This window comes from Piliocolobus tephrosceles, chromosome 6 (genome assembly GCF_002776525.5).
Source record: "Piliocolobus tephrosceles isolate RC106 chromosome 6, ASM277652v3, whole genome shotgun sequence".
Lineage (NCBI taxonomy): Eukaryota > Metazoa > Chordata > Mammalia > Primates > Cercopithecidae > Piliocolobus > Piliocolobus tephrosceles.
The window spans coordinates 86,647,227-86,659,320 of record NC_045439.1 but is presented as its reverse complement, the minus strand read 5'-3'; the positions used below and the strand labels follow the sequence as shown (position 1 = coordinate 86,659,320).

Below are 12,094 nucleotides of genomic sequence, written 5' to 3'. Positions count from 1 at the left end.
CTATCAAAAGGCTTCATTTTCATATTCTTTGACTCAAATTATCATTATTGGAAATTTGTCCTAGGTAAGCAGGCACAGTGGTACAGAATGATTTGTTCAGCAGCTGCTGTAAACAAGGGTTGTGCTGTTAACCTGCACAGCATCTCAGCCATTGTCCTATATTTACAGAATTCCCAAGATGGCTCTCCTGCTATAGAACCTGAGAGTGCCAAGTATTTGCTTCCCAGTCTTTATTGTGTCTAAGATACAGGAATGTGACCAAGGTTTTACAATCCACCATACTCACATTAGACTTTCACTCTGAAGGCAATGAAGTAAAGAAGCAAAGACATCTCAAACTGTATTCTTTGGAGAGTTTGAGGCAGCTATATCTAGTGTTCAAAGTCACAATGTTAGTTCAGTCTGTCTCATATGGTGCCCAGTGGTTTTTTTTTATTCCAGCAGACAAGTTTGGTGTTGTGTTCATTGGATATTAGTTGTGGAAGTATAATTTAAACACCTAAGTTTTCCAGATTCTTTTATATACACAAGTAGCCTGTCAATTAATTTCCTTTCTATCTAGATCAACGTAAGCTTCCCCCCACCAACACCATGGCTTAAAACTAAGAATTCTAACTGTATTAAAACAACTTTATTTGTAACATTGAAAATTGGACAGAATAGTAAGAGATTAATTGAAGTAAATTTTTATATCCACAGGATGATACACTATTTAGCTTTTAAAGACCATGCTATATTTCTCAGTTTAAGTATTTTAATCCGAGAAGGAACTTATTATAAGACATTAAGTACTTAGAAAATTCTTGGAAGGCTGGGTGTGTTGGTTAATGCCTATAAACCCAACACTTTGGGAGGCCTAGGTGGAAGGAAGGATCACTTGAGGCCAGGAGGTCAAGACCAGCCTGGGCAACATAGTGAGACCCTGTCTCTACAAAAAAAAAAAAAAGAGAAAAATTAGCTGGGTGTAGTGGTGTGCACCTGTAGACCCAGCTACTCTGGAGGCTGAGGTGGGAGCATCACTTGAGCCTAGGAGTTTGAGGCTGCGGTGAGCTATGATCGTGCCACTGCACTCCAGCCTAGGTGACAGAACAACACCCTGTCCAAAAAAAAAAAGAAAGAGAGAGAGAGAAAGAAAATTTTTGTCAGACTTCTAGATTGACTCCTAAAACAATACCAAACAAATTCACAAGGGTGCTGCTCCTTCTGAGGCCAACACAAGTTACGGAGGAAATGTGTGGCTAATGCCACACAAACAACTATCTCTTACACCCAAGAAACCACAGAATGTGTACCCGAAGCTACAGATGAGAAATTAGTACAACTTATCCCACTGATTTTTGATGCCCAGGAAGCTGGAAAATGGACCCCAGAATGCTGCTGCAGGAAAGCCTCATATTCCAAACTTTGCTAATAACAGCCAAGAGCCACAGGAAGATATCTTTGACTCACATTCAACCTCCAAATCTTGTAGCATACTGTTTGTGTAGGGGAGAATAAAAGGCTTTCATATGCACAGATTGTCTCTGGAAGGATATGTAAACCAGTAACCATGATGATTTCTAAGATGAGGCTGGGAGACATGAGTAAGAGGGAGAAGCTTTTCATAGTGCACTCTTTTTATTTTGGCTTAATTGTACTGTGGTCATCATCACCTATTCAAAAAGTTAGCAAATTAAATTTTACTTGCATCTAAGCTCAGTAGTTTTCACTGTATCTCAAGGGAACACACCCCCAGGCCTCCAAGGAAGCTATCAAGGGTCTTTGAAAGGGGAGAGCAGGGTAGGTCCCTGGGTCCCCAGCTTCTGCTTCAGCCAGAGCAACTCTTGATTTTATCTGTTCTTTGGTTCAAGCTTCTGCGTAAGATTTTGTTTGAAGAAAGCATTTCCCTGCTCTTCTTAAAAATTAAAAGCTGCAGGGCGTGGTGACTCATGCCTGTAATCCCAGCACTTTGGGAGGTCAAGGCAGGTTGATCACCTGAGGTCAGGAGTTCAAGACCAGCCTGGCCAATATGGCAATAAAAACAAAAATTAGCTGGGTGTGGTGGCATATGCCTGTAATCCCAGTTACTCAGGAGATTGAGGCAGGAGAATCGTTTGAACCCAAGAGGCAGAGGTTGCAGTGGGCGGATGTTGCAGTGAGCTGGGATCACGCCACTGCACTCCAGCCTGGGCAACAGAGCAAGACAATGCCTTAAAAAAAAATTAAAAGCTAGTGTTATAGACAAATATTAAATGTCATGGAGAACTGTTCATTATTACATATTAATTAAGAATTGGGAAAATGGGAAGAGGCGGAGCAAGATGGCCAAATAGGAACAGCTCCAGTCTCCAACTCCCAACGTGAGTGACACAGAAGACGGTGATTTCTGCATTGAGGTACTGGGGTCATCTCACTAGGGAATACCAGACAATCGGTGCTGGTCACCTGCTGCAGCCCGACCAGGGAGAGCTGAAGCAGGGCGAGGCATCGCCTCACCTGGGAAGTGCAAGGGGGAAGGGAATCCCTTTTCCTAGCCAGGGGAACTGAGACACACAACACCTGGAAAATCAGGTAACTCCCACTCCAATACTGCGCTTTAAGCAAAGGGGCACACCAGGAGAATATATCCCACACCTGGCCGGGAGGGTCCCACGCCCACGGAGCCTCCCTCATTGCTAACACAGCAGTCTGTGATCTAATCACAAGGCAGCAGCGAGGCTGGGGGAGGGGTGCCTGCCATTGCTGAGGCTTAAGTAGGTAAACAAAGCCGCTGGGAAGCTCGAACTGGGTGGAGCTCACAGCAGCTTAAGGAAACCTGCCTGTCTCTGTAGACTCCACCTCTGGGGACAGGGCACAGCTAAAGAACAACAACAACAAAAGCAGCAGAAACCTTTGCAGATGCAAACGACTCTGTCTGACAGCTTTGAAGAGAGCAGTGGATCTCACAACACGGAGGTTGAGATCTGAGAACGGACAGACTGCCTGCTCAAGTGGGTCCCTGACCCTTGAGTAGCCTAACTGGGAGGCATCCCCCACCAGGGGCAGTCTGACACCCCACACCTCACAGGGTGGAGTACACCCCCTGAGACGAAGCTTCCAAAGTAAGAATCAGACAGGTACACTCGCTGTTCAGCAATATTCTATCTTCTGAAACCTCTGCTGCTGATACCCAGGCAAACAGGGTCTGGAGTGGACCTCAAGCAATCTCCAACAGACCTACAGCTGAGGGTCCTGACTATTAGAAGGAAAACTATCAAACAGGAAGAACACCTATACCAAAACCCCATCAGTATGTCACCATCATCAAAGACCAGAGGCAGATAAAACCACAAAGATGGGGAAGAAGCAGGGCAGAAAAGCTGGAAATTCAAAAAATAAGAGCGCATCTCCCCCTGCAAAGGAGCGCAGTCTGTCACCAGCAAGGGATCAATGCTGGTCAGAGAATGACTTTGACGAGATGAGAGAAGAAGGCTTCAGTCCATCAAAATTCTCAGAGCTAAAGGAGGAATTACGTACCCAGCGCAAAGAAACTAAAAATCTTGAACAAAGAATGGAAGAATTGACAGCTAGACTAATTAATGCAGAGAAGGTCATAAACAAAATGACAGAGATGAAAACCGTGACACGAGAAATACGTGACAAATGCACAAGCTTCAGTAACCGACTCGATCAACTGGAAGAAAGAGTATCAGCGATTGAGGATCAAATGAATGAAATGAAGTGAGAAGAGAAACCAAAAGAAAAAAGAAGAAAAAGAAATGAACAAAGCCTGCAAGAAGTATGGGATTATGTAAAAAGACCAAATCTACATCTGATTGGGGTGCCTGAAAGTGAGGGGGAAAATGGAACCAAGTTGGAAAACACTCCTCAGGATATCATTCATCCAGGAGAACTTCCCCAACCTAGTAGGGCAGGCCAACATTCAAATTCAGGAAATATTGAGAACGCCACAAAGAGACTCCTCGAGAAGAGCAACTCCAAGACACATAATTGCCAGATTCACCAAAGTTGAAATGAAGGAAAAAATCTTAAGGGCAGCCAGAGAGAAAGGTCGGGTTACCCACAAAGGGAAGCCCATCAGACTAACAGCAGACCTCTCGGCAGAAACTCTACAAGCCAGAAGAGAGTGGGGGCCAATATTCAGCATTCTTCTTTTTTTTTTTTTTGAGACGGAGTCTCGCTCTGTCGCCCAGGCTGGAGTGCAGTGGCCGGATCTCAGCTCACTTCAAGTTCCGCCTCCTGGGTTTACGGCATTCTCCTGCCTCAGCCTCCCAAGTAGCTGGGACTACAGGCGCCGGCCACCTCGCCCGGCTAGTTTTTTTGTATTTTTTAGTAGAGACGGGGTTTCACCGGGTTAGCCAGGATGGTCTCGATCTCCTGACCTCGTGATCTGCCTGCCTCGGCCTCCCAAAGTGCTGGGATTACAGGCTTGAGCCACCGCATCCGGCCTCAACATTCTTAAAGAAAAGAATTTTAAACCCAGAATTTCATATCCAGCCAAACTAAGTTTCATCAGTGAAGGAGAAATACAATCCTTTACAGATAAGCAAATGCTTAGAGATTTTGTCACCACCAGGCCTGCCTTACAAGAGACACTGAAGGAAGCCCTAAACATGGAAAGGAACAACCAGTACCAGCCATTGCAAAAGCATGCCAAAATGTAAAGACCATCGAGGCTAGGAAGAAACTGCATCAACTAACGAGCAAAATAACCAGTTAATATCATAATGGCAGGATCAAGTTCACACATAACAACATTAACCTTAAATGTAAATGGACTAAATGGTCCAATTAAAAGACACAGACTGGCAAACTGGATAAAGAGTCAAGACTCATCAGTCTGCTGTATTGAGGAAACCCATCTCACATGCAGAGACATACATAGGCTCAAAATAAAGGGATGGAGGAAGATCTACCAAGCAAATGGAGAACAAAAAAAAGCAGGGGTTGCAATACTAGTCTCTGATAAAACACACTTTAAACCGTCAAAGATCAAAAGAGACAAAGAAGGCCATTACATAATGGTAAAGGGATCAATTCAACAGGAAGAGCTAACTATCCTAAATATATATGCACCCAATACAGGAGCACCCAAATTCATAAAGCAAGTCCTTAGAGACTTACAAAGACTTAGACTCCCATACGATAATTACGGGAGACTTCAACACTCCTCTGTCAACATTAGACAGATCAACGAGACAGAAAGTTAACAAGGATATCCAGGAATTGAACTCATCTCTGCAGCAAGCAGGCCTAATAGACATCTATAGAACTCTCCACCCCAAATCAACAGAATATACATTCTTCTCAGCACCACATCACACTTATTCCAAAATTGACCACATAATTGGAAGTAAAGCACTCCTCAGCAAATGTAAAAGAACAGAAATTATAACAAACTGTCTCTCTGACCACAGTGCAATCAAACTAGAACTCAGGACTAAGAAACTCAATCAAAACCGCTCAACTACATGGAAACTGAACAACCTGCTCCTGAATGACTACTGGGTACATAACGAAATGAAAGCAGAAATAAAGATGTTCTTTGAATCCAATGAGAACAAAGATACAACATACCAGAATCTCTGGGACACATTTAAAGCAGTATGTAGAGGGAAATTTATAGCACTAAGTGCCCACAAGAGAAAGCAGGAAAGATCTAAAATTGACACTCTAACATCACAATTAAAAGAACTAGAGAGGCAAGAGCAAACACATTCAAAAGCTAGCAGAAGGCAAGAAATAACTACGATCAGAGCAGAACTGAAGGAGATAGAGACACAAAAAACCCTCCAAAAAATCAATGAATCCAGGAGTTGGTTTTTTGAAAAGATCAACAAAATTGACAGACCGCTAGCAAGATTAATAAAGAAGAAAAGAGAGAGGAATCAAATAGACGCAATAAAAAATGATAAAGGGGATATCACCACCGACCCCACAGAAATACAAACTACCATCAGAGAATACTATAAACACCTCTACGCAAATCAACTAGAAAATCTAGAAGAAATGGATAATTTCCTGGACGCGTACACTCTTCCAAGACTAAACCAGGAAGAAGTTGAATCCCTGAATAGACCAATAGCAGCCTCTGAAATTGAGGCAACAATTAATAGCCTGCCCACCAAAAAAAGCCCAGGACCAGATGGATTCACAGCTGAATTCTACCAGAGGTACAAGGAGGAGCTGGTACCATTCCTTCTGAAACTATTCCAATCAATAGAAAAAGAGGGAATCCTCCCTAACTCATTTTATGAGGCCAGCATCATCCTCATACCAAAGCCTGGCAGAGACACAACAAAAAAAGAGAATTTTAGACCAATCTCCCTGATGAACATCGATGCAAAAATCCTCAATAAAATACTGGCAAACCGGATTCAGCAGCACATCAAAAAGCTTATCCACCATGATCAAGTGGGCTTCATCCCTGGGATGCAAGGCTGGTTCAACATTCGCAAATCAATCAACGTAATCCAGCATATCAACAGAACCAAAGACAAGAACCACATGATTATCTCAATAGATGCAGAAAAGGCCTTTGACAAAATTCAACAGCCCTTCATGCTAAAAACGCTCAATAAATTCGGTATTGATGGAACGTACCTCAAAATAATAAGAGCTATTTATGACAAACCCACAGCTAATATCATACTGAATGGGCAAAAACTGGAAAAATTCCCTTTGAAAACTGGCACAAGACAGGGATGCCCTCTCTCACCACTCCTATTCAACATAGTGTTGGAAGTTCTGGCTAGGGCAATCAGGCAAGAGAAAGAAATCAAGGGTATTCAGTTAGGAAAAGAAGAAGTCAAATTGTCCCTGTTTGCAGATGACATGATTGTATATTTAGAAAACCCCATTGTCTCAGCCCAAAATCTCCTTAAGCTGATAAGCAACTTCAGCAAAGTCTCAGGATACAAAATTAATGTGCAAAAATCACAAGCATTCTTATACACCAATAACAGACAAACAGAGAGCCAAATCATGAATGAACTTCCATACACAATTGCTTCAAAGAGAATAAAATACCTAGGAATCCAACTTACAAGGGATGTAAAGGACCTCTTCAAGGAGAACTACAAACCACTGCTCAGTGAAATAAAAGAGGACACAAACAAATGGAAGAACATAGCATGCTCATGGATAGGAAGAATCAATATCGTGAAAATGGCCATACTGCTCAAGATTATTTATAGATTCAATGCCATCCCCATCAAGCTACCAATGAGTTTCTTCACAGAATTGGAAAAAACGGCTTTAAAGTTCATATGGAACCAAAAAAGAGCCCGCATTGCCAAGACAATCCTAAGTCAAAAGAACAAAGCTGGAGGCGTCACGCTACCTGACTTCAAACTATACTACAAGGCTACAGTAACCAAAACAGCATGGTACTGGTACCAAAACAGAGATATAGACCAATGGAACAGAACAGAGTCCTCAGAAATAATACCACACATCTACAGCCATCTGATCTTTGACAAACCTGAGAGAAACAAGAAATGGGGAAAGGATTCCCTATTTAATAAATGGTGCTGGGAAAATTGGCTAGCCATAAGTAGAAAGCTGAAACTGGATCCTTTCCTTACTCCTTATACAAAGATTAATTCAAGATGGATTAGAGACTTAAATGTTAGACCTAATACCATAAAAACCCTAGAAGAAAACCTAGGTAGTACCATTCAGGACATAGGCATGGGCAAGGACTTCATGTCTAAAACACCAAAAGCAATAGCAGCAAAAGCCAAAATTGACAAATGGGATCTAATTAAACTAAAGAGCTTCTGCACAGCAAAAGAAACTACCATCAGAGTGAACAGGCAACCTACAGAATGGGAGAAAATTTTTGCAATCCACTCTTCTGACAAAGGGCCAATATCCAGCATCTACAGAGAACTCAAACAAATATACAAGAAAAAAACAAACAACCCCATCAAAAAGTGGGGAAAGGATATGAACAGACATTTCTCAAAAGAAGACATTCATACAGCCAACAGACACATGAAAAAATGCTCATCATCACTGGCCATCAGAGAAATGCAAATCAAAACCACAGTGAGATACCATCTCATACCAGTTAGAATGGCAGTCATTAAAAAGTCAGGAAACAACAGGTATTGGAGAGGATGTGGAGAAACAGGAACACTTTTACACTGTTGGTGGGAATGTAAACTAGTTCAACCATTATGGAAAACAGTATGGCGATTCCTCAAGGATCTAGAACTACATGTACCATATGACCGAGCCATCCCACTACTGGGTATATACCCAAAGGATTATAAATCATGCTGCTATAAAGACACATGCACACGTATGTTTATTGCGGCACTATTCACAATAGCAAAGACTTGGAATCAACCCAAATGTCCATCTGTGACAGACTGGATTAAGAAAATGTGGCACATATACACCATGGAATACTATGCAGCCATAAAAAAGGATGAGTTTGCGTCCTTTGTAGGGACATGGATGCAGCTGGAAACCATCATTCTTAGCAAACTATCACAAGAGCAGAAAACCAAACACCGCATGTTCTCACTCATAGGTGGGAACTGAACAATGAGATCACCTGGACTCGGGAAGGGGAACATCACACACTGGGGCCTATCATGGGGAGGGGGGAGGGGGGAGGGATTGCATTGGGAGTTATACCTGATATAAATGATGAATTGATGGGTGCTGACGAGCATGATGGTGCAGCACACCAACATGGCACAAGTATACATATGTAACAAACCTGCATGTTATGCACATGTACCCTAGAACTTAAAGTATAATAAAAAATAAATAAATAAATAAATAAAAGATGGGAAAATGGAATAAAATATAAATGTAAATTTATTTATAAGAATAAATTCTTTTAAATTTATTTTAAGAAAATAAATTTTCTTAAAATTTATTAAGAAAGACTAGAAGTACAAATACCAAATTTTCTCTTGATAGTATTTTACTATTTCTTTGTGGTTCTCTTTCCGAAATTTATGATAATTATTTTTAAAACTATTATCAGCATAAATACACATTATTTTTAAATTAAATAGAAAAATACTCTTGAAAATTTAGACATGTTATCAAATAAATGAAGTGGTGCTGGTTGACATCTGTAAAGAATTTGCTAGATAGAACCTCCAACTGATATGTCATAAATGTGTTAGATGTGTTCAAGGTTATTTTTTTTCATTACTCAGGGAAATTCGGTGAGGCTGGAAACAGGTGAGTCTTCTCCTGGCTTGCATCAACTTAGTCCTTTCAGCATTTATGTCAGCATACCATGAAAAAAATTTGGGAAGCACTGTGCTTTACTAACCTGGAAATAAGCATCTGTAGCATGCTCTAATTTGATTCTATATATTAACATATTATTTATACCTTATTCATTAAGAATAAGATTAATAACCCAAATAATAGACTAAATAGCCCTAAAAAGGCCTACCATTTATTAAGTACCTAATCATGTACTAGGTACTGTCCTAGGTACTTTACATCTGTTATCTCAGTTAATTCCCACGGCAGCCATACAAAGTTTAGATATTCCAGTTTTATAGGTGAAAAAATGGATGCTATTATGTGAAATTAGTAACTAACTTGCTAAAATCTTGAATGGTAGAAGTAGTATTCTAACTAGTACCTTACTTCAGTGTCTGTAGTCTTAACCAGTATATTCTACTGTCCCCTTTTTTTAGGAACCTATCCATTATGTGAAGCAGTATACAGCTGTATCAGACAGATGATCACAAGTATAACAAGGGCTCTCTTCACCGTCTCTCTCCCACTAGAGCATCAGCTCCATAAGGACAGAGAACTTGCCTGTCTTGTCCACCTAGCACAATACCTGGAACATCATAGGAAGTTAGATATTTGTTGAATGAATGAGTAACTCTGGCTGCACATCAAAATTGCCCATAAAGGTTTTGAAACATTCAGATGTCAGGAGCCTACCCCATCTCCCAACTAGCATCACCAAGGGAAGAATTCAGGCAAGCATATATTTTTAAAGATTTACAGGTACCAGGCATGGTGGCTCATGCCTATAATCTCAACACTTTGGGAGGCTGAGGTGGGTGGATCACATGAGGCCAGGAATTCAAGACCAGCCTGGCCAACAAGAGGAAACCTGTCTCTACTAAAAATATAAAATTTGATGGGTGTGGTGGCACACGCCTGTAATCCCAGCTCCTTGGGAGGCTGAGATGGGAGAAGAGCTTGAACCCAGGAGTCAGAGGTTGCAGTGAGCCAAGATTGTTCTACCTCACTCCAGCCTGACAGGCAGGGTGACAGAGTGAGAACCTGCCTCGAAAACTAATAAAAATAAAATAAAATAAAACTACAGGTGATCCTAATGCCTGGTCAAAATACAGAACCCCTATCCTAGAGCAGTGATTCTCTAACTTGAATATGCAGCAGAATTACCTGCAGAACTTGTTAAAATCCCCAGAGCTTCCATTTACTAGGTCTGGGGTAGAGCTTGAGAATTTGTATTTATTCAAGTTCCCAATACTGCTGTTCTGTGAATCACATGTTTAAGAACTGTCATAGAGACTGGGTTATAGGGAACTAAATCAATACATTTTTACCTAGAACTGAAGCAGGAGATTTATTTAGTCAGACCAAAATAAACATTGGTCAGTCAAGCAATGCAGATTTTAGTCACAGTATTTAAAACATCCAGGAATCTGTCGTGCCCACCGAGCTTGTTGCTCTAAAAGTTTCTTTGAACACTTACATGTTATTTTTTTTCCAAGCAAAACTATTTCCAGCTTTATTAAAGTTACTTTCCATGAACAATCAGGGTATTTCAGGCAGGACATGGGCAGATAATCATTAACAGTGTACAACAACTTTCAAACTCCCTTCTTCAATGGACTACCAAAATCAAAAAGCCACTATAAAACCCCATACGATCTTCATCTGATGCTCTGAACGGAAAGGTTAGAGTGAGGGTTGACATTTCACCTTTAGCAGGTTGTTTAACAGCTTTTCATGAACTGACCCTGACTTCCAGGAAATGAAATAAAAATGGCAGAATTTATCTGAAAATATGAAAATCCACAGTCTAGAAGTGGAAACTCTACTCTTTTGGGGTGCTCCATCTCAGTGGCACCACTGTAAAGTCTAATTGCCTGACACACTGGTAACCAATTACTGGAGGGTCAGGGCCCAACAGGGTTTGAGTTTAAGGGAGTTAAGTCTGTGTTGAAGATGACGAGGGAGAAGAGGACATAACAACCAATTGGTTTTTTCACACCACCAGGGATTTGTGCCAAGGTGGCTAAATGTCTGAGAGTCATGGAATCCCTCCTCCTGGGAGTCAAGAGGAAGTCTCTCAAAATGGGAAGGGAAAGGTGTTTTCCCCACATCAATCCAGCATCAGAGACATTCTATTAGTAACCTATGACCCTTTCCCACAATACAACAGTAAAGTGTTCTGTGTGCTAACAACATAGCTTTAAAAAAGTAAAACAAGGCCGGGCATGGTGGCTCACTTTAAGAGGCTGAGGCAGGTGGATCACCTGAGGTTAGGAGCTTGAGACCAGCCTGGCCAACATGGTGAAACCCCGTCTCTACTAAAAATACAAAAATTAGCTGGGCATGGTGACAGGTGCCTGTAATCCCAGCTACTGGGGAAGCTGAGGCAGGAGTAAAAAAAAAGTTAAACAAATTTTGCATTGTTATAAAACTTGATAAAAATAGTATTTCAAACTATACAGTCACCAGAAATACATAGTCGCCAAAAATGCACATGCTTCACTTGGCATCTCCAGCACCTTCAGCTTCCTCTGCCTGGTCTGTTTTGGCATCTTCATTTTCTGCAAGGTTATTCCCCTCCCTGCCAGTGTCAGCATTTTCTTTTTTCCCTTTGGGTACCTCCTCTCTCTCCTTTGCGGGGTCCTTTTTAGGGTTGGGCTCTGGCTTTGGAGGAGCAGGTTAAGCAAACAACCTTGCGGATCTTCTCTGGCTTGTTCTTCACCTTGACTCTGTCTCCTTTAGCATCCCCTTCAGCTTTTTCTTGGGCATAGCAGTGATGCGACAGGACATAGGCCATGGATGCAGGAATGCAGCAGCAGGCAGACTTTGGTTGGGCTGGGGTGGTTCTTGCCCCTTCTTCACATTGCTCAGG

General features: G+C 41.5%; 1 protein-coding gene across 5 annotated transcripts in view; it reads left to right on the top strand.

Annotated features, from left to right (window-relative positions):
- The window catches only part of SCAPER (S-phase cyclin A associated protein in the ER), a 597,115-nt gene that overhangs the window by 458,279 nt on the left and 126,742 nt on the right, over positions 1 to 12,094 (top strand). The gene's annotated exons all lie outside the window — the stretch shown is intronic.